This window comes from Macaca thibetana, chromosome 4 (assembly GCF_024542745.1).
Source record: "Macaca thibetana thibetana isolate TM-01 chromosome 4, ASM2454274v1, whole genome shotgun sequence".
NCBI classification, from domain to species: Eukaryota; Metazoa; Chordata; class Mammalia; order Primates; family Cercopithecidae; genus Macaca; species Macaca thibetana.
The window spans coordinates 42,758,427-42,780,635 of NC_065581.1; the positions used below are offsets into that span (position 1 = coordinate 42,758,427).

The 22,209-nt window shown below is 40.2% G+C and overlaps 1 protein-coding gene across 11 annotated transcripts in view; it reads right to left on the minus strand.

The window, feature by feature from the left end:
* The window catches only part of USP49 (ubiquitin specific peptidase 49), a 103,660-nt gene that overhangs the window by 72,625 nt on the left and 8,826 nt on the right, over positions 1-22,209 (minus strand). For 5 of the 11 annotated variants that reach the window (XM_050789443.1, XM_050789439.1, XM_050789445.1 and 2 more), the window contains exons 3-4: positions 7,207-7,365; positions 4,720-4,793 (exon numbers count right to left, since the gene is read on the minus strand). The exons of 1 other annotated variant lie outside the window; for it this stretch is intronic. The gene's annotated coding sequence lies outside the window, so the exon portion shown is untranslated. Of the gene's footprint in view, positions 1-4,719; positions 4,794-7,206; positions 7,366-22,095; positions 22,196-22,209 lie in introns of all 11 variants that reach the window. 5 more of the 11 variants (XM_050789447.1, XM_050789440.1, XM_050789446.1 and 2 more) reach the window with 2 other exon arrangements.

Genomic DNA, 22,209 nt, shown 5'->3' on the forward strand with positions numbered 1-22,209 from the left:
AAGAAATGAATTGCTATTTGAAGAAAAGTCAGACCCCAGAACAAAAACCACATACAACACTTCCTCCTAGTTCCTATATAAATGTCAATTGCTAATGCACATTTACTCTTTAGGCCATCACATTCTAATGATATGACCTGTAAGTCACCTTTCTCCTGGCTTTTCTTCTCCTGTACAACTTTCTGCTGTCACTCAAATATTCTTTAACAGGATGAAAGAGCAATTTCCAATTATCAATCAGTTCCAAACTGCTGCGCAGTTCAATCTTTCTGTCTGCATGTTTCTATGAATAGCAGCTAAATGGCAATCTACAAATCAACTCTAATCCCTTCTAAACATATGTTGTTCTTTAGTTAGGTAATTTCTATATACTATAAATGATTCATAATGAAGCAAAACAGCAATATTCATTTAAGCACGGTCAAAAAAATAATTATTTATGAATAATCATCTCATATCATGTTTCCCATACTTAAAATACAAGATTTCAAATTTTTCTTCACACAGGCAAACAAAACCCAATAGTTACGGTGACTTTTTCAGGAGATATTTGGTTTTTATGTCTTATTTAAATTCTCACAACCATAGTAAACCTTATAAGAGTTATTAACTAGGCCAGCACTCCCTGGTCAATAGCATAGGCCTAGGTTTAAATCCTGAAGCTGCCACTTGCAATGTGACTTTGGGCAAATTAATCAATCTGCACCTCACTGTTCTCAGCTTTAAGATGAAGACAATAACAGTATCTACCTTATAAGTGACAGGATTAAATGAGATAATAAATAAATGAGTAAGGCACTTAAAACATTGTCTGAGACACAATACATACTAGTAAATGTTAACTTCCGTTTTTATTTATTTATTTTTATTTTATTTTATTTTTGGAGACAGAGTCTCTCACTATTGCCAGGCTGGAGTGCAATGGCGCGATCTTGGTTCACTGCAACCTCCACCTCCCGGGTTCAAGAAATTCTCCTGCTTCAGCCTCCTGAGTAGCTGGGATTACAGGCATGTGCCACCACATCCATCTAATTTTTGTATTTTTAGTAGAGATGGGGTTTCACCATGTTGGTCAGGCTGATCTCGAACTCCTGACCTCGTGATCTGCCCGCCTTGGCCTCCCAAAGTGCTGGGATTACAGGCGTGAGCCACTGTGCCCAGCCAACTTGTTTTTATATTTTAGCCTTCTAAAATAGCCTCACTATCTATAGTCACAGCAGATAGAATAGTCCATAATAATCTAATCTAATCCAGAGCAATTCAAGAGGGAAATACTAAAAAGAGATTACTGTTTCTGTTTTGTTGTTGTTGTTTTGAGACAGAGTCTTGCTCTGTCACCCAGGCTGGAGTGCAGTGGCGCAAGCTCAGCTCACTGCAACCTCTGCCTCCTGGGTTCAAGCAATTCTCCTGTTTCAGCCTCCCAAGTAGCTGGGATTACAGGCATGCGCCACCACGTCTGGCTAATTTTTGTATTTTTAGTAGAGATGGGGTTTCATCATATTGGTCACGCTGGTCTTGAACTCCTCACCTCAGGTGATCTACCTGCCTCGGCCTCCCAAAGTGCTGGGATTACAGGCGTGAGCGACCACACCTGGCCTGTTTCTATTCCTAGTCTTTTTTTTTTTTTTGAACACTGAGATAACAGGAAACAATAAAAATAGATTACTGTTTCTAAGTGTTCTTCCTTCTTAAAATAGTTAATTGTCTATACCACCTAAGAAAGTGCTGACAAGCCATACAAACAGTATCAGAAATATGATCAAAACTACTATGATTCTAGCCCAGGTACAGTGGTGGGCACCTATAGTCCCAGCTACTCAGGAGGCTCAGAGAGGTGGATCACTTGAGTCTAGGAGTTAAAGGCCAGCTGGGTAGTACAGCAAGACTCTGTCTCTTTAAATTAAATAAAAAATAAAATAACTACTATGATCCTGTGTGTAAAAAGGAAAAAAAAAAAAAAAAAAACTTCAGGCTGGATGCAGTACCTCATGCCTGTAATCCCAGCACTTCGGGAGGCCGAGGTAGGATCACTTGAGGCCAGGAGTTCAAGACCAGCCTGGTCAACATAGCGAGATTCCATCTCTACTAAAAATACAAAAATTAGCTGGGCACGGTGGCACACACCTATAATCCCAGCTAGTCAGGAGGCTGAGGCACAAGAATTGCTTAAACATGGGAGGTGGAAGTTGCAGTGAACCAAGTCTGCACCACTGCATACCAGTCTGGGAAAGAGAGGAAGATTATCTCAAAAAAAAAAATAGAGGCCGGGTGTGGTGGCTCACGCCTGTAATCCCAGCACTTCGGGAGGCCGAGGCAGGCGGATCACGAGGTCAGGAGATCGAGACCATCCTGGCTAACACAGTGAAACCCCGTCTCTACTAAAAATACAGAAACAAAATTAGCCTGGTGTGGTGGCGGGTGCCTGTAGTCCCAGCTACTCGGGAGGCTAAGGCAGGAGAATGTCGTGAACCCAGGAGGTGGAGGTTGCAGTGAGCTGAGATCGCACCACTGCACTCCAGCCTGGGCTACAGAGCAAGACTCCATCTCAAAAAAAAAAAAAAAAAAAAATAGAAAAGAAAAAAAACTCAAGAAGGCACATCCTTCAAAATAGATTGACAGAAACACAACACAGCATTTGACATAGCTATCTAGAAACAAGAGAATTGTGTATCCTGCTTTACAAGACACCTTTACAGGCAAGATGAACCTATGTTAGCCTGAAGATAGTTGTTTATTTATAAATAAATATCATATTTTTTTTTTTTTTTTTTTTTGAGACGAAGTCTCGCTCTGCCACCCAGGCTGGAGTACAGTGGCCAGATCTCAGCTCACTGCAAACTCTGCCTTCCGGGTTCACGCCATTCTCCTGCCTCAGCCTCCCGAGTAGCTGGGACTACAGGCGCCTGCCACCTCGCCCGGCTAGTTTTTTGTATTTTTAGTAGAGACGGGGTTTCACCGTGTTAGCCAGGATGGTCTCGATCTCCTGACCTCGTGATCTGCCCATCTCGGCCTCCCAAAGTGCTGGGATTACAGGCTGAGCCACCGCGCCCGGCCTATAAATATCATATACACCATAAGATATACAGTAAAAGGTAAAGGTATAGAACTTTATTCTCACACATAGTCTAGCAGCATACTTAGAGATGAAGTCAAAAAGAAAATTTTTCATGAAAAAAACTAAAAAGCTTTTGCCACCATGTTTAACCTTATCTGAGATGGTTTAACTCTTAGAATGTATCAGAGAAAAATTTATGTGTAGATGGCTGGTACATAAAAATGCTAATTGGGATACATATGAGAATCATAGTTAACATTTACTAAACACTTACTTCGTTCCAGACATTATTTCAAGTTTTTTATATGGATTAACAAATCAATTGCTATGAGATAGCATTTTATTGTCCTCACCTTATATCCAAGGAATTGAGGCACAGAGATAACATGCCCAAATGTCAAGTTAATAGTGACTGGTTAAAAATGGTCTGGCTCCAAGTCCATGTTTTTAACCACTAGGCAAAGAAGGTTGCACAAATACATGCCATATACTTATAGATTCTGGGAGGAGGGTAAGATTCAGGTAGAGAATTGTAGTTATCTGGTAGTTTTAAATTATTGACATGAATGTATAAACTTGCATAATTTAAAAAAATTTTATATCTCATAAACTTAGTCAAACCTTTTACTGGGCTTTCTGTAGAATCCCATTTCTTTAAGAAGGTCTTACTCTGTTGCCCAGGCTGGAGGGCAGTGGAATGATTATACTTCGCTGCAGCCTCAGTTCCCTGGGCTCAAGCAATACTCTCACCTTAGCCTCCCAGGTAGCTAGCCATCACACCTGGCTTTTTATTTATTTATTTATTTTTTGGTACAGATGAGGTCTTGCTATATTGCTCAGGCTTGTCTAGAATTCCTGGTCTCAGCCAGGCGCAGTGGCTCACACCTGTAATCCCAGCACTTTGGGAGGCACATCCCAGCACAAGGTGGGCAGATCACTTGAGGTCAGGAGTTTAAGACCAGCCTGGCCAACACCATGAAACCCCGTTTCTACAAAAATTAGCCAGGGGTTGTGGCAGATGCCTGTAGTCCCAGCTAGTTAGGAGGCTGAAGCAAGAGAATTAATTGCTTGCACCCGCGAGGCAGAGGTTGCAGTGAGCTGAGATCACACCACTGCACTCCAGCCTGGGTGACAGAGCAAGACTCCATCTCAAAACTAAATAAATAAATAAAAGAATTCCTGGCCTCAAGTCATCCTCCCACCTCAACCTCCCAAAGTAGAATTATATTTGATTACCACCAGACACACATCTGCACTTGCTCAAATGAACAGGATCCCCGTGGTGGGACGAACATAGCAAATGATAGCATTTGGAGAAAAAGAAGGGGTAGATAATTATTCTTGACAGGTCATGACAGATATGAGCTCTATCTTGCCACCAATAAGTTTCAAGACCTATCCTAGACTTGTTTTAGTATGGTTGCTGGTCTTTAGATCCCATTTTAACTTCAAATATGGCTGTGTCCCCTTATAGCTTAAGTTAATTCGTGGTACTAAAAAATTCACAAGGTTAAGATGAAAGTAAGCGGTGAAAGTTCAGAATGGAGTAAGACAAACAGTAACTGATCAGTTACCCTCATAGTATGCCAACCTCAGCCACACATAATACTATTATTACAAATAGCTTTCATTAATAATGTTTTATTACAGTTTTTATTTCTTACCCATTAAACAAGTTTTTTCCATCTTCTTCCATATTATTCCACAGTCATTGGTTAGGTTTCCTCTTCTCTATTACCTACAAGTGGGAAACCATCTGTAAGGCTGGGCTAATACACGGCAAGAAAAAAGCAATTTCATGAATTGTAATTACAAATTCAAAAAAGGACCAGTATATTACAATGCATTAAACTCCCGACAAGTCCTTAAAACTGATGTAAGAGTGAAAAAAACTGTGATCTTTCTTTTTAGCTAAGAGTAACCAAAGAGTCAGTCACTTATGGGTAGACTGATCAATGGAAGTATTAAAGGTTTACTTCCTGAAAAACGCACTTCTGCATTTATTTTAGGTCTTAAAAATTACACATTATATTTGCATACAATCTGAAACTCAGAAAAGAAACACACATATTCATGGTAACAAAAATACCTGAATATCAAAAGCTAAAATTATTTTAGCGTAAGTGAAATATAAAATAACAAGATGGCATGAGGTGACTCTTTTGTGCTAAGTGGGTTTATGACCTATATGTAAGCGGCATGCTTCTTTAAAAGCGGTATATATTCTGTACACAAGGACAATATATTAGCCAAAGACATCTAGAGTTTATGATTTGGACAAATTACATGTATAAGAATGTTTAAGGTTTCTGACACTTTTTCAGGAAGCAGGACTCAGTATTAAGCTTGAGATCGGCAAGCTGGGCCACCACTGTAAGAGGAAAGAAGATTCTCTATTGTGTCACCCTAACAGCTAACACAGATTTCCTCTTGGAAGAAACTTTAAGAAAATATGTTCCCGGCCAGGCGCCCGCCGCCCTGTCTGGGAAGTGAGGAGCGCCTTTGTGCGCCTGCTGTGCAACCCTCCAAGTGTGAAGTGACAGCCTTATGTGTTATCTTTCTGCCCTTAACAAGTTTGCATTATCGACATTAAAATTTACTTTTTAATTAAAAGTTTTATAATTGGAGAATATATATTTTTTTTTAAAAAAAAGAAAAAAGACAATATGTTCCCGGCTGGGTGCGGTGGCTCATGTCTGTAATCCCAGAACTTTCGGAGGCCAAGACGGGCGGATCATGAGGTCAGGAGATCAAGACAATCCAGGCTAACATCTTGAAACCCCATCTCTACTAAAAATACAAAACAAAACAAAAAAAAAAAAAAAAGCAGGGCGTGGCGGCAGGCACCTGTGGTCCCAGCTACTCGGGAGGCTGAGGCAAGAGAATGGTGTGAATCCGGGAGGCGGAGCTTGCAGTGAGCTGAGATCATGCCACTGCACTCCAGCCTGGGCGGCAGAGTGAGGTCCATCTCAAAAAAAAAAAAAAAAAAGAAAACAAAATATGTTCCCATAATATGGGCTCCCATCACTCATGTACAGTTCCCTTGGAGTAGGTGGTTCGCTGCCGAGTGGCTGGCTGTCAAGATCCTAGAATGGTTGTCAAGAAAGGGAAATTGCTCTGCATTAGACAGGGAAGAATCCGGTTTTATATCGCTGAAAGGAATGGGGAGAAGAATGAGGAGGAGAAGGAAAGAATAAGAAGAAAAGAGTATAATGGAGCAGAGCTGGGATTAGGTGGGGGTGAAGCTCTTGGGTCAAGGGAGGTCTGAAAACATTTTAAGAACAGGAATGTTTTACTAGGGAAGTTGTTTACATTAATGCAAAGTAAGGCTCACTCCACCTCTATTTTGCCCCTTTCTTTAGGTAGGTACACATAATCTGCAAATGCCCTGTGTGAATAGTGCCTTTCTGAAAATCAAAGAGGGAGCCAAGTTTCACATGTGGGTGCACTATGGTGCAAATCAGTGGCATGAGGCCAGAAAGTAGGTCCCAGGAAGCATAAGAGGTTACAAGATCATGAAACCCAGCAAATAAATATTTTTAGGGAAAGCTTACAACTTCTAGTTCTAGGTTGGGGGTTCTGAGGCAACCATATCCATGAAAAGCTAAGCTGACACTTTATGGATAGGGGTTTCACATCCATAAAATGTCCCTCAAATGACCCTACTTTCAATATAAGAACACCAAAAAATTTAAAGTTAACTTAATTACATTTAAAACCAAGTTATTCCAATTAATTTGGGATGCTCCCTCAAAGCTGACTATAATAATCAGTTCCATACCAAGTAGCACCTAGGATATGTACGTAACCATATGGAGTTTAGGCTTAAAGCCCTAGGCAAGTTATATTAATAAATGTGAAGATTAGCAACTTCAATAATTACGATGGTAATCTTGAACACTGGGAAATTATAATAAATCAGCTCAATGCTGAAAACTATTAATAAGATTCCACAGTTCAAATATTTTCTATCCAGGTCCCACTTATATCATTTACACTACTGCAATATACTTTTAAATGGGTGGGAACTGAAATTACAGACATAAAACAAATCACTACAGTAGGAACTAACTAAAAATGTGGATGACATTCCTTTAAACGGTCATTAGAAAGGAAGTTCCCAAAGTTAGGAGGCCATATTCCAAGCTTACCTGTTACTGAAACATGCTGAACTCTCAGCGGCTGTCTGGCTCATGCAAGAAAAGAGCACATGATGTGGAGTAACAGAGACCAGTCATCATCATGGTGTCCATTTATTACAAGACCTTCCTTAACTTCTCCGAGCCTGTTTTCTAATCTACTTCACAGCACTGGTGTAAGGAATAAATGAGAACGCAAGTAAAACACCAGTGTACTGCCTGGCACATAGCTGATGATCAACAAAGGTTTAATTCTCTTCCTTTATCTACCTTTGGTTTAAAGCAATTTTCAGGGCTTGAAAAGGAGAAAATCCATTCTTGAAACCTTACCCAATTTACTCTTATTCTGCCAAATAATAACAATGATGATGATGGTGATGATTATTATTATAGCCAGCAACACTGATAACAGTGTTTAATGTGTGCCAGAAACACAGTTAAGTGCTGTTACATATATTAACAAATTCAATCCTCACAACAACTGTGAGGTAGATATTTTTATTCCAATTTTACAGATGAGGAAACTGTGGCATACATAAGTTCCACAGCTAATAAGTGGCAAGGCAAGGATTCAAACCCAGGTTTCTGCTCTTTAGAAATATACCAGGCTGGGAGCAGTGGCTTACATCTGCAATCCCAGCACTTTGGAAGGCCAAGACAGGAGGATTACTTGAGCCCAGGAGCTTGAGACCAGCCTAGGCAACACAGGGAGACCCTACCTCTACAAAAAATAATTTGCTGTGTGTTTTGGCACAAGTCTGTAGTCCCAGCTACTTGGGAGGCTAAGACAGGAAGATCATTTGAGACCAGGAGGTCAAGGCTGCAGTGAGTTGTGTGTGATTGTACCACTGCACTCCAGCCTGAGTGACAGAGTGACACCTTGTTAGAAAGAAAGAAAGAAAGAAAGAAAGAAAGAAAGAAAGAAAAAGAAAGAAAGAAAGAAAGAAAAGAAAAGAAAGAAAGAAAGAAAGAAAGAAAGAAGGGAGGGAGGGAGGGAGGGAGGGAGGGAAGGGAGGGAAGGGGGGAGGGAGGAAGGGAAGGAGGGGGGCAGGGAGAGAGGGAGGGAGGGAGGGGGGCAGGGAGAGAGGGAGGGAGGGAGGGAGGGAGGGAGGAAGGAAAGAAGGAAGGCAGGCAGGCAGGCAGGCGGGAGGCAGGCACCAAAAACTAACTTCTGGGTGACATGATAGCAGCAATGCCCTTTCTTTGATAGCTCTCTAATATTAATGTAGTAAGGTATGGAATGTTCAGATGACTTACCAAGTAGAATAGACCTGTTATCTTAAAAATACACATAAATATACTATCTATATATATTTTAAGATTTAGTTATATATTTTAAAATATTTTATGATATAGTTATATATTTTAAAATATATTTTATATCTAAAAATATTTTAATGTACATTTTATATGTTTTAAAGTTTAAAAAGTGGACCAAGAGAATATTAATACATTTAAGTCAGTAAATAAACTTAACCAAGATTACACCTTTTTCAGCAAGCTCAATAACGTGGCACATTCCAAACTACAAACATTTATTAACCTATGCTGTACCTCATCTGTAAGTGCCTTGCCCTGTAAGCTCCTGGAGGACAGAAATAGCATCTTGTCTTACTTATTGTGATAGTAATACCTTTGATGTCTGAAAAAGTGCCTTGTCCTTAGTAGGTGCTTCAGTACATACTGACCAAAGAATGGAGAGGCTGGATACGAAACACAGACAAAATTTTCTAGTCTGCCTATTATTTCCCTTTACATTCTAAGGCACTAGCACACTATACTTATTTTCCACTATCCACACACTCCATAATTTTACTAATAGCAAGGCCTTGATGGATTTAAGTGTTTTCCTTGACCCAGTCACATTTTTGGCCTATCCAAATCCATTTCTTTTTTTTTTTTTTTTTTGAGACGGAGTCTCACTCTTTCGCCCAGGCTGGAGTGTAGTGGCACCATCTTGGCTCACTGCAACCTCCGCCTCCCAGGTTCAAGTGATTCTCCTGTCTCAGCCTCCTGAGTAGCTGGGATTACAGGCACGCGCCACCACACCCGGCTAATTTTTGTATTTTTAGTAGAGATGGGGTTTCACCATATTGGTCAGGCTGGTCTCAAACTTCTGACCTCGTGATCTACCCCCTCTCAGCCTCCCAAAGTGCTGGGATTACAGGTGTGAGCCACCACGCTCAGCCCCAAATCTATTACAATCTATAATCTCACATAGCAAAATGTCTTACAACAAAAAGTCTCTAATATACAATTAGAAGATTCATGAATGAAAGCAAAACATACTGTTATGTCACTTATGTTTTTCAAAGTGCTTCCACGCATATCCCCTCGGTGCCTCAAGACAGCCGTGGGAGCAGGCAAGGCAGTCTATAATAATCTAGGAAGTTGCATCTAATCCGGTTTTGGAGTGGAAATATATCCTCATTGTCACTGCCAATGAATCAATGGCTCAAAACCTGAATTAGATACTTTCTCTGCATTGTGGTACAAAGTCTATAAGAATAACATATTTTTAAGTCAATGTCATAAATGACTTTTTAAATCATAAATGATCAACCATCTAATTGAACTTTTTTTTTTTTTTTAAATTAAGACAGAGCTTTGCTCTGTCGCCCAGGCTGGAGTGCAGTGGCACGATCTCGGCTCACTGCAGCCTCCGCCTCCTGGGTTCAAGTGATTCTTCTGCCTCAGCCTCCCAAGTAGCTGGGACTACAGGTGCGTCACCACACCTGATTAATTTTTGTATTTTTAGTAAAGAGGGGGTTCACCATGTTGGCCAGGATGGTCTTGAACTCCTGACCTCGTGATCCGCCAGCCTTGGCCTCTGAAAGTTTTGAGATTACAGGCGTGAGCCACTGCAACCAGCCGTAATTGAAGTTAAAACAGCCCAAATGCCTTGGAAGACACAAGGCAGAGGAAATTCACACAACTAAATAAAGAAAAAATTTACATGCATTTACAGTTAAATAAAGAAAACTTTAAAACTTTAAGGAGACCACAATCAGCAATTACAATTAAATCTCTCTTGGCTGCTAAATTAGGAAGCCCAGTATAGGACAGCAGGAAGAGAACTAAACTAGGTATCAGGAAGCCTGGGTTTCAGTCCACACTCTGCCACTGATTAATTATGTTATCTCCAGTCCCACTCAAATTTAAAATTCTAAAATTTTGTACATATTGCCCAGAGTAAATAAGAAACATATAACATTTTACATTTCAGTGCACCACACAGAAAGCATGAAAAAAAGGTTCAAGATCTGCTGACTTTACTAAGATTCAAAAGTATTAGTTTGCCATGGGTTTTGTCCATTTATGGCTCTCAATAATGGTTTAAGTTCAAACTCAAGGCCTCTGCACAGAAACTGTAAAACAGAGATTTTTGAATTATTGTGAAATACAAAGGGTAGAAGGATTGCATTTACACATTTTGACTATGATTCAGAATAATCTAGGTGGTAATAGTGCTGTTCATTTGCCACATGAATTGACTTCTTAGAAGCTATTTATTAAAATGCTTCCTCACCATTAAACAGAAATGCAGTCCACAAAGCTGTATTTACAGTATACATGGAATGGTAATCTAGACTGTGAGATTCCTGGGAGGAAGGATTATTTATCATCCATTATTGTGTCCTGTTGACATAGCATAGTACATAGTACAAAGGACATATTAACATATACTGCTGGCCAAATGAATCACTGATAGGGGATCCGGGGTTTTTTTTTTTGAGACAATCTCACTCTGTTGCCCAGGCTGGAGGGTAGTGGCATGATCTTAGCTCACTGCAACCTCTGCCTCCCAGGTAAGCAATTTGCATGCTTCAGCCTCCCAAGTAGCTGGGATTACAGGTTCGCACCACCACATCCAGGTAATTTTTGTATTTTTAGTAGAGACAGGGTTTCACCATGTTGTCCAGGTTGGTCTTGAACTCCTGGCCTCAAGTGATCTGCCCAGGCCTATAAAAGTGCTGGGATTATAGGTGTGGGCCACCACCGTGCTGGGCTGAGGATCCCATTTTTTACATTTATCTTAAATTTTACTTCCTAGACAATATGCTGCCTAACATTTATAAAATACTTTTTTTTACAGACAGGGTCTCACTATGTTGCCCAGGCTGGTCTTGAACTCCAGACTCCAGGGCGCAAGCGACCCTACCACCTCAGCCTCCCAAGTAGCTGGGACTACAGGCATGTGCCAGCCACCCCACCCAGCTCTTAAGTACCTATTTTCATTAAAAACTTCATGTGATATTTACCACTGCAAATGGTAATTTTATCATCTCTCCACACATATATTTTTGTATTAGAGAAAAAATTATCATATTGTTTTAGCTTGCTTTTTTTTTTTTTTTTTTTTTTGAGACGGAGTCTTGCTCTTGTTGCCCAAGCTGGAATGCAATGGCATGATCTCAGCTCACTGCAACCTCTGCCTCCTGGGTTTAAGCGATTCTCCTGCCTTAGCCTACCAAGTAGCTGGATTACAGGCACCTGCCACCACACCCGGCTAATTTTTGTATTTTTAGTAGAGACACGGTTTTGCCACGTTGGCCAGGCTGGTCTCAAACTCCTGACCTCGTGATCCACCCACCTCGGCCTCCCAAAGTGCTGGGATTACAGGCGTGAGCCATCGCACCTGGCCGTTTCAGCTGTCTTAAATAAAAACAATTTGGGATCATTACAACGATGCATAAAAGATCCAGAGTCTGACTGAAAGATGGCCAGGCCCCACATCATAAATTTCCTTCTCTAAATGGCTGTATGATGACTAGGATCAAAATGGCTTTAGGAATCCACTTGCCCTATTGATTGTCTTCCATATGTATTAAGATACTAGATGGATCTGTTAATGTGTAAGGGATATATGAGCACGAAAGATTGAAAAAGCCTTAGATTTAGAATGAGATGGCTTCAGTTTAAGGTCCAGGTTATCTACTTATTACCAGTGTGACCTTGGGCAATTCACTAACGTCTTGAGAATCCCTACTTTCTCATTTGTAAAGCATATAACATCAGCTCTACTTTCTTCCAAAAGAGTTGCAAAGATCAAATAAGAAAATGTGTGTAAGTGCATTATAAACTGGCAAGAGCTGTACATATGTTAGGTATTCTTTATTTGCTACCAAAGAAAGCAAACACTTTAGATCATTATTCTAGCAAAAAGAAACACTGACATTCAAACATCCCAGATGTTCTGGGGCAGGCTGGGATAAAAGAGCTTCATCATTCAGGTAGAATTCAAGAATCCTAAAATGTGTTGGGTATCTGGGTCTTTACAATTTTAACTGACAGCTTAATAAGAACTAAAAGACATACAATCTTAGCCAGATTGGGAGTTCTTCTCACCAAAAAATAACATGACCTGAGAGCAAAGGAATGTGCTTGCATTCTCCTCAGTCATCCAAGATAAATGCAAATAAAAACAATACCAAATCCCATTTAGTTTGTAGAGCAGCAGCATCAGCCACAAAGATCACCTTTTATATAGTTTCTACTTTATCACTCTGCTTAAAGCTAATCCTGCTTCTTATATGTCCCACATATAATAAATATTAATTGGTAGAGTTTAGTCTGTCAGCATACATTAAAATCATTAATTCTGTCATTATCAAGCACTTCTTATAAATACTATACAGTAATTTTGTTAGCAAAGCAACAATTTTAATAAGAGATTTATGAATATTATACTTCCTCCTAGATACCATATTGTGTGAGGTGTTTTCATGTATACTTGCTCAGTTAATTCTCACAATGAGGTGGGTATCAGCAGCATTTTACAGCATGAAGCACAGAGGGCCCAATTTCGTTAGGAAATGACCCAGGATCACACAGCAAGGAAGCAGCAACACGTAGGCCCAAGATAATTGCTTTGAATTGCTGCAATTCTAGTATCCCTACATCAGTGGCAAGGAACATACAATTTATTTAAGTAGGTTTTTTGCCTGTGGTAAAACTTAGTTGGAAGTTAGCCTTGTTTGAGAAGTTACTCAACTGTGAATCTGCACTTATCCTACAAAAATGGTTTCTAACTTTAAACATAGGTCAGACAGGTATGGTGGCTCATGCCTATAATCCCAGCACTTTCAGAGGCAAGCATGGGAGGACTGCTTGAGGCCAGCAGTTTGAGACCAGCCTGGCCAACAGAGTGAGACCCTGCCTCTATGTTTTGTTTTTGAAACAGGGTCTTGCTCTGTCGCCCAGGTTGGAGTGCAGTAGCGCAATTATGGCTCACTGCAGCCTCAAACTCCAGGGTGCAAGCTATCCTTTCACCTCAGCCTCCCAAGTAGCTGGGACCACAGGCGCATGCCACCACACCTGGCTAATTTTTTTTTAGTTTTATGTAGAGATGGAGGGTCTCCCTATGTTAAGGAGAAGCCCAAAGCAAACTGAATTGTGCTAAGACAAACCAGAAAAACTCAAAATGCCTCTGAAAGTGGGGATAGCAGACAAGGCTAAAAAAAGAATGGGGTAAAAGTTCTATCCCTAGATTGCCACCCTGTCTCCAAGCAGCTGCTGGGCAGAGGATGGGAGGTTTGTTCTCTGGAAAGATTACTAGAGAGACTCTGGACTAGGCACAACTGGGGCAGGCCCACCAGTCTAAAAAAGATGGTGATTAAGAGAAAGTTGATATCCTGAAAGGTGAGACATCCCTAGCCATTTTCCCCACTCAGCTTCCCAAATGTTGCAGCCAGGTTTGTAAGCCCTAAGCAGATAATAGGAACATTCTTTCTGGGGATGAACCTGGTCAAGAGAAAAGCACAAATACTGACTGTTAGAGGTGTCCTCTCAAAGAATATGGGTCCTTGACTAATCAGCTTACAATGAAAACCACCAGTTAACTTTTAGAAGCTGCCACTCCAAAAAGCTGGCAAATTCAGCTTTCAGTTTTTTCGTGGCTCACTCCTGAATATGAGTAAAACAGCCAAAGCTATACTTTTAACAAAATTCCCTAAATGAAAGATCAAAATAAATGAAATGAACAAGTAAGGTATTTTAAGGAAACAGAGATTTTACAGAAAGCTGAGGAAATAACACGTTCAGAGAACAGCTAGCCCATCTATGAAACAAAAATAATGCTACTAAAAAAAGCTACTAAAAAGCAACATTCACAGAAAAAAAAACTCTTGAATATTAAAAATATGACAGCATAAATATAAAACTAATTAGAAAGGTCTTAAGATGAAGTTCAAGACACCCCCCAGAAAGCAGAATAAAGAGACAAAAACACGGGAAATAGGAAAAGAAAATTAAAGGAATCATCAGTCTAGAAATTCCAAACACAAGTATTAAGAGTTCGAGAGGAAGAACAGAGAAAACGGGGGGCAAGGAGGAAAAGGAAGGGATTGGTTAGAATTTAAGAATTCAGGCTGAGTGCGGTGGTTCATGCCTGTAATCCCAGCACTTTGGGAGGCCGAGGCGGGCGGATCAAGAGGTCTGGAGATGGAGACCATCCTGGCTAACAAGGTGAAACCCCGTCTCTACTAAAAAAATACAAAAATTAGCCAGGCGTGGTGGTGGGTGCCTGTAGTCCCAGCTACTCGGGAGGCTGAGGCAGGAGAATGGTGTGAACCCGGGAGGCAGAGCTTGCAGTAAACCAAGATAGGGCCACTGCGCTCCAGCCTGGGAGACAGAGCGAGACTCCGTCTCAAAAAAAAAAAAAGAATTCAAGAAAATTTCCCAGAACTGAAAAGTCTGTTACCAAATTGAAAAGGCCCTCCAAGTGTCCAGCATAAAAGACAAAACAAGGCCTAGAATAAGGCTAATTGTATCAAAATTTCAGAACATTTCCAGGGAGGAAAAAAATAGTCAAGAATCAGAACATCATCAGACTTCTCATCAACAGCAACAGAAGCTAGAAGCCAATAGAGTGATGCCTGATAAACTCAGAGAAAATAGAAAATATTCTCTTATCTAGAATTCTATACCCAGGTAAACTATAAATCAAGTATAAAAGAAAATAAAGACATTTTCATATATGCAGAATCCCAAACAAATTTACATCTCATGTACCTTTTTCTCAGGAACTTCTGGGGGACATGCTCCACACAAATTAAAATATAAACAACAAAGGAGAAAGATATCAAGTCCAGGAAAACAGGGGGTTCTCCATAAGAAGGCAAAGGAAATACCCAGGATATGAGGGAAGTAGATCCCAGGATAAAAGCTGGGCAGGTTTAGAAAAGAACCTACACAGATTTTTATTTATTTTATTTATTTTTTATTATTTTATTTTGAGATGGAGTCTCGTTCTGTTGCCCAGGCTGGAGTGCAGTGGTGTGGTCTCAGCTCACTGCAACCTGTCTTCCGGGTTCCAGCAATTCTCCTGCCTCAGCCTCCCAAGCAGCTGGGATTACAGGCGCCTGCCACCACGCCGTATTTTTAGTGGAGATGGGATTTCACCATGTTGGCCAGGCTGATCTCAAACTCCTAACCTCGTGATCCACCCACCTCGGCCTCCCAAAGTGCTAAGATTACAGGTGTGAGCCACCCTGCGTGGCCCCTACACAGATTTTTGTAAGCATAAGCCTACTGTTTAGAAATATGGCATTAAATACCAAAAAAAAAAAAAAAAAAGTCTGAATTTCAAGGCAAAACAAAAGTATTTGGAAAACTCAAATGGTATGTGTGGCTGTCTTTGAAAAAAATTAAGGGCAGGAAATAATGTTTTTGCTGATAGATATTCAAAAGTCATAGTTATAAAACCAGCAAAGAGAAAAAGAAAAGAAGAATGTTTAACATAATTATGATGTCACTGGAGAAGGTTCATGGTTTATACCTACGTCAATCACTTAATGAATTAAAATTCCTTTTTCATTCAAACAGATGCTAAACCAAAGTCAAAAGAACAACTTGACTGAATCACATTTCGGTGCGGAATGAAAACACTTAAAAAGTTGTAATGCTTCCTCAGGAAAGGAAAGCACAAATACTACAAGTCTGTTAGAACAAGGCAAGGAGCATGTGGAATCAGAGTCACTTGTTCTTTCCCAAAGACTTAAACTACAGAATAATGATGAGACTCAAATCTGAAACATCTGCTGCCCCACTGTCTCTAAAACCTAAAAAATGACTTCCCAATTAGGATATATGCTTTTCTCTATCTCCAAATATTTAAAAAAGTAAAACACCTATATTTTCTATTGACCTTTTATAGCAAAATGAGGTATTTTTAAACATAATATCACCTACTACTAATCAATGAGTGTTAAAACCATACTTCTTGTTTTGCTTGACGGCATCAAGGAACAAAAACACACTTATTGATCACATGTTGGGCTCTGCATGGACAGGCAGGTAGAAAAGGCATCTAGGGAATCTGTAAGTGAGGAAATAGCTGGACCTGATATTTTTTGATAAGTGATTAATTTTGACCAGGGATTTTTAAAAATTAAACTAAAACACATTCTGGCAAAAACATTTGCTCTCATTTTTTACCATAAAGGAAGACAATGAGAATAGATTAGCAAGGTGGTTTAACTGTAGCATATTCCATAGCTTTCAAGTTGAACGTTAAAAAATTTTTTTTTGTTTCATAGTCTGGAATCAGGAAGAAAATTATACTTTATGCAGTTTATGCTTCTGCATAAAGTATGGTTTTCTTTCCTTTTTAAACTTTGAGAAAATATACTATTCTCTTACAAAACATAATACATACCCAATAGTTCCTCCAGTTAAATAATAATAAAATATTATGTTCATTCTTTCATGCTCATGGATGTACTGACTTAACTTTGTAAAAAGATGCCAAATCTTGGTAAATTAATCTAAATCAAATTATAATCTCAATAATCAAAATTGTAACAGGACATTTTGCGGAGGGAGGAAACTAGAAAAACTAAATCTAAACTATTTATGAAAAAAAAAAAGATCTACAGATAGTTATATCAATTTTGAAAAAAAAAGCAAAGAGAGGGAATCCATCCTGCCATGTCTTAATAAATACTAGAAAGGCACAGTAATAAATATGATATGGTACAGGATCTCATCTAGGGTGTGTCTGGAAATGCATGGGACATCATGGATGTCACAATGACAGGGCAACACTACTGACACTGAGTGGACAGGCCCTGCAGTGCTAAACATACCTACTCTATTAACTGTGCCCCCTTTAAGAAACTTCGAGATAAATACACCAATGAGATAGAATAGAAAGGTGAGAAACTTGATTTACAATAAGGATGTTACTACAAATCAACTGGAAAGTTCAGCTAGTTTAGTAGATGGTATTGGGAAATAAAAAAAAAATAAGGCTGGATCCAACTTATACCACATCTAAAGATTGCTCCATATACATTAAAAACTTAAGGGGAAATGTAAAGCCATAAAGCTAAAAGAAATTTAGGGAGACAATCTGGATGATCTAAGTCTAAGAAGCAGTAATAAGGCAAATACAGTAGGCTAAAAAATGATGGATGTGTCTATATCAAAATCAAGAATTTCCATTCAATAAAGAACACCAAGCAGCCACGCGCGGTGGCTCATGTCTGTAATCCCAGCACTTTGGGAGTCCGAGGCGGGCAGATCACAAGGTCAGGAGATCAAGGCCATCCTGGCTAACACGGTGAAACCCCGTCTCTACTAAAAATACAAAAAATTAACTGGGTGTGGTGGCACACGCCTGTAGTCCCAGCTACTCAGGAGGCTGAGGCAGGAGACTTGCTTGAACCCAGGAAGCAGAGGTTGCAGTGAGCCAAGATCATACCACTATACTCCAACCTGGGCAAAAGAGCAAGACTCTGTCTCACAAAAAACAAAAAACAAAAAACAAAAAACACCTAGGCAAAGTTAATAGATGACACCCCAGAAGATGATATTTATATGGTCCAAAACCAACCAGGGATTTAAGAAATATTATATATATTAAGGAGTTCTATAAATCAACAAGAAAAATACAGGAAACAAAGGATATGAAGAGGCAAAGGAAAATGGCTAACTAGAATTGAAGAAATTATTAAACTCGCTAGTAACTAGAAATAAAAATTAAACAGCCTAGCCAACATGGCAAAACCCTGTCTCTACTAAAACTACAAAAAAATTAGCTGAGTGTGGGGGCATACGCCTGTAATCCCAGCTACTCGGGAGGCTGAGGCAGGAGAACTGCTTGAACCCAGGAGATGGAGGTTGCAGTGAGCTGAGATTGCACCACTGCACTCCAGCCTGGGAGAGTGAGACTGTCTCAAAAAAAAAAAAAAAAGGGCCGGGCACAGTGGCTCACGCTTGTAATCCCAGTACTTTGGGAGACCAAGGCAGGTGGATCACCTGAGGTTAGGCAGGAGTTCGAAACCAGCCTGGCCATCACGGTGAAACTCCATCTCTACTAAAATTAACCAGGTATGGTGGCACATGCCTGTAATCCCAGCTACACGGGAGGCTGAGGCAGGAGAATAGCTTTAACCCAGGAGGCAGAGGTTGCAGTGAGCCGAGATCGTGCCACTGCACTCCAGCCTGGGTGACAGAGTGAGACTCCATCTCAAAATAAATAAATAAATAAACAAAATTAAAATTAAAATGAGATATTACTAAAAGGCCACAATTAGAAATGTGGACAATACCAAGTGTTGGGGGGGCGGTTATAGAAACACAATGCTTGTTGTTATAAGCTTATATAACCATTCAACAGCCTCATAGTACTTATGCCGCAATGCTACTCCTGGGTCTGTGTCCCTGAGAATTCTCAAACATGTCCATAATGGACATGTGCAAGACTGTTACTGGTAGCATTGTTTACGGTAGCCTAGGTGCCCATCACTATGGGAATGGATGCACACCACAGAATACTATGTTGCAGCTAGAAGCAATTAGCTAAATCTACATCCACATGAACAGTTTTTTTTTGTTTTGTTTTGGTCTTTTTGAGACAGAGTCTCACCCTCAGCCTGGAGTGCAGTGGTGCAATCTTGGTTCACTGCAACCTCCGCCTGCTGGGTTCAGGCAATTCTCCTGCCTCAGCCTCCCGAGTAGCTGGGACCACAGGCATGTACCACCACACCCAGCTAATTTTTTGTATTTTTAGTAGAGACGTGGTTTCACCATGCTGGCCAGGCTGGTTTCGAACTCCTGACCTCGTGATCTGCCCGCCTCAGCCTCCCAAAGTGCTGGGATTACAGGCATGAGCCACCATGCCCGGCCCATACATAGCTCTTAAAATATAGTGCTCACTGAAAAAAGTAAAAACCAGAGTAAGATCTACAGCATTTCTACAAGGAGAATTCTATAGCCAAATTCTACAACGGTGTAGTATAATGAGCAATTTTGTAATTAAAAATATATATACCAAAAGAATCAGTAAGTATTTTACAAAGATGCATACACAATCGAGAACATACCAAACACATTAGAGAGTGTGACTGTGAGGTGGGGAGGAAAATAGACATGGGAATGAGGGCTGAACAGAGAGCCTTTGAACACCAATGCTATACTGTACCCAAATTATAGGAGTATGAAGTCCAAATTCAGAATAATATTTTTCATTCATGCATACATTAATTTATTCCATAAAAACTTATTGAACACCTCTTAAGTGCCAAGAACTCTGCTTAAACAGAAACTTCTTACTTCTGCTGAAGGCATTTTTTTAAGTCAGATATGTTTTAATTGGAAGTGGAAGGGAAAAATAATTTACAGTAGTATATAATATATACTAAAAAATGAGAAACTCGGCCGGGCGCGGTGGCTCAAGCCTGTAATCCCAGCACTTTGGGAGGCCGAGACGGGCGGATCACGAGGTCAGGAGATCGAGACCATCCTGGCTAACACGGTGAAACCCCGTCTCTATTAAAAAATACAAAAAAACTAGCCGGGCGAGGTGGCGGCGCCTGTAGTCCCAGCTACTCGGGAGGCTGAGGCAGGAGAATGGCGTGAACCCGGGAGGCGGAGCTTGCAGTGAGCTGAGATCCGGCCACTGCACTCCAGCACGGGCGGCAGAGCGAGACTCCGTCTCAAAAAAAAAAAAAAAAAAAAAAAAAAAAAAAAAAAAAAAAAAAAAAATGAGAAACTCACCGTCCTTAAAATGTTTTACAAAACTTTTTTCATCAAATAGAAATGTACCTTGAAGTTGTTTAAATGACAAAGTTAAATGAAAAATCAAAATACAAAAAGAACTCTATAAGTCCAATGTAAATTAGACAGCCACATCTCAATCCACAGATAAAATGCCTTTCCTCATGGCTTTCAGTGGTGAAACAACTACTTTTTGGAGGATAAGTTTTTTCTACTTTATTTGTCCTATGTAACGCCCTCACTCCGCACCCGACAATATTTCAACTGCTCAAGAACACTTCTCACCAGATTTCTGTTTTCTAAAAGATTTCACAAGCAGACTGCTGGCTGCCAACGTAGGTGTTGCAGTTAATATGCTCATTACGCCATGCTGCTAACAAAAACTGATTAACGTATTCAGTGTAGAGTGACATGTCTATTCCATATTCCCTGGGCACTGAGAATAACATTAAAAAAAAAAAATTACCTGTTCACCCCTTTTTAGATGTCTCCTAATGAAAGGCCACAAGTTCCAAATGTTAGCTAGTATACATGATAATACTGGTAAAGGAAAATAACAGCAACCTGTAGTAGGACAACATCTGCCTATAAGGCTCTAAAATTGCAATACTTCAATATTTCAGATTTAGATTACTGAGTGTCAGCACACAATCATATCTTACTGTAACCTTGAACTCCTGGGATCAAGCAATCACTCCCACTCAGGTGGATCACTTGAGGTCAGGAGTTCAAGACCAACCTGACCAACAAGGCGAAATCTTGTCTCTACTAAAAATACAAAAATTAGCCAGGCATGGTGGCACGCACCTGTAGTCCCAGCTACTGAGGAGGCTGAGGCAGAATGGCTTGAAGCCGGCAGGTGGAAGCTGCAGTGAGCCAAGATCACACTACTGCACTCTAGCCTGGGGGACAGAGTGAGACTTCGCCTCAGGAAAAAAAAAAAAAAAAAAAAAAAAAGAGAGATTTTCCCACCTGGGCCTCCCAATGTGCTGGGATAACAAGGTAAACTACACACTGGGCCCAATTTGGGATTTTCAGTATGAAGTAGACAATGAGGCCACTCACAGATGAGACTGATGTCTTCATTAAAGCACACTTACCTTTCACTTGAAATGCACTGTTATAAGCTCTTCAAGCTATGTCACACATTCCTTTTTTTTTTTTTTTTTTAAGACGGAGTCTCGCTCTGGAGTGCAGTGGCTCAATCCCGGCTCACTGCAAGCTCCGCCTCCCGGGTTCACGCCATTCTCCTGCCTCAGCCTCCCGAGTAGCTGGGACTACAGGCACCCGCCACCACAACTGGCTAATTTTTTGTACTTTTAGTAGAGACGGGGTTTCACCATGTTGGCCAGGATGGTCTCGATCTCCTGACCTCGTGATCCGCCCATCTCGGCCTCCCAAAGTGCTGGGATTACAGGCGTGAGCCACCACGCCCGGCCGTTATGTCACACATTTCTAAAATATTTATTTTAAGAGTATATTCAATTCCACAGTGATATGTTTGCTCTCATCTTTACTTATAAGACCCCTCCTCTAATCAGTTGACCATATTTTACTTTTTTATATGAATGTTTTTAACCTGACCTTTGACCTCTTTTAGATACAAGCATGCAATCAGTGTATAGCCATAAGCATCCAATTGATACAGCTGATTGTATCAGAACATAAAAAAGGAGAGTGAAAGATGTAAATGTTAGCAGTGACCATCTATAGGGATATTCTTGGCATTCTGATTTATAAAAACATAACATTAATACAGTCCTACATACTCTATGAATGCCTACATAAATGAGATGACCTCTGTTCATAAATGCTGATTCGCTGTCAAGGGCTAGATGTCTATGATCATAAAGCTATTAGCAATGACGGCTGAACTGAGCAGTTCATACATTTTCTTACCTGATTTTCTTTGTGGTTACCTCCAATTTTTGTCAAGTAGAATCTAATTAGCTTTAACAGGGACTTTGACCTTATTGTCCTGATAAGTTAGTATCCATAACTGCAAAAATAAGT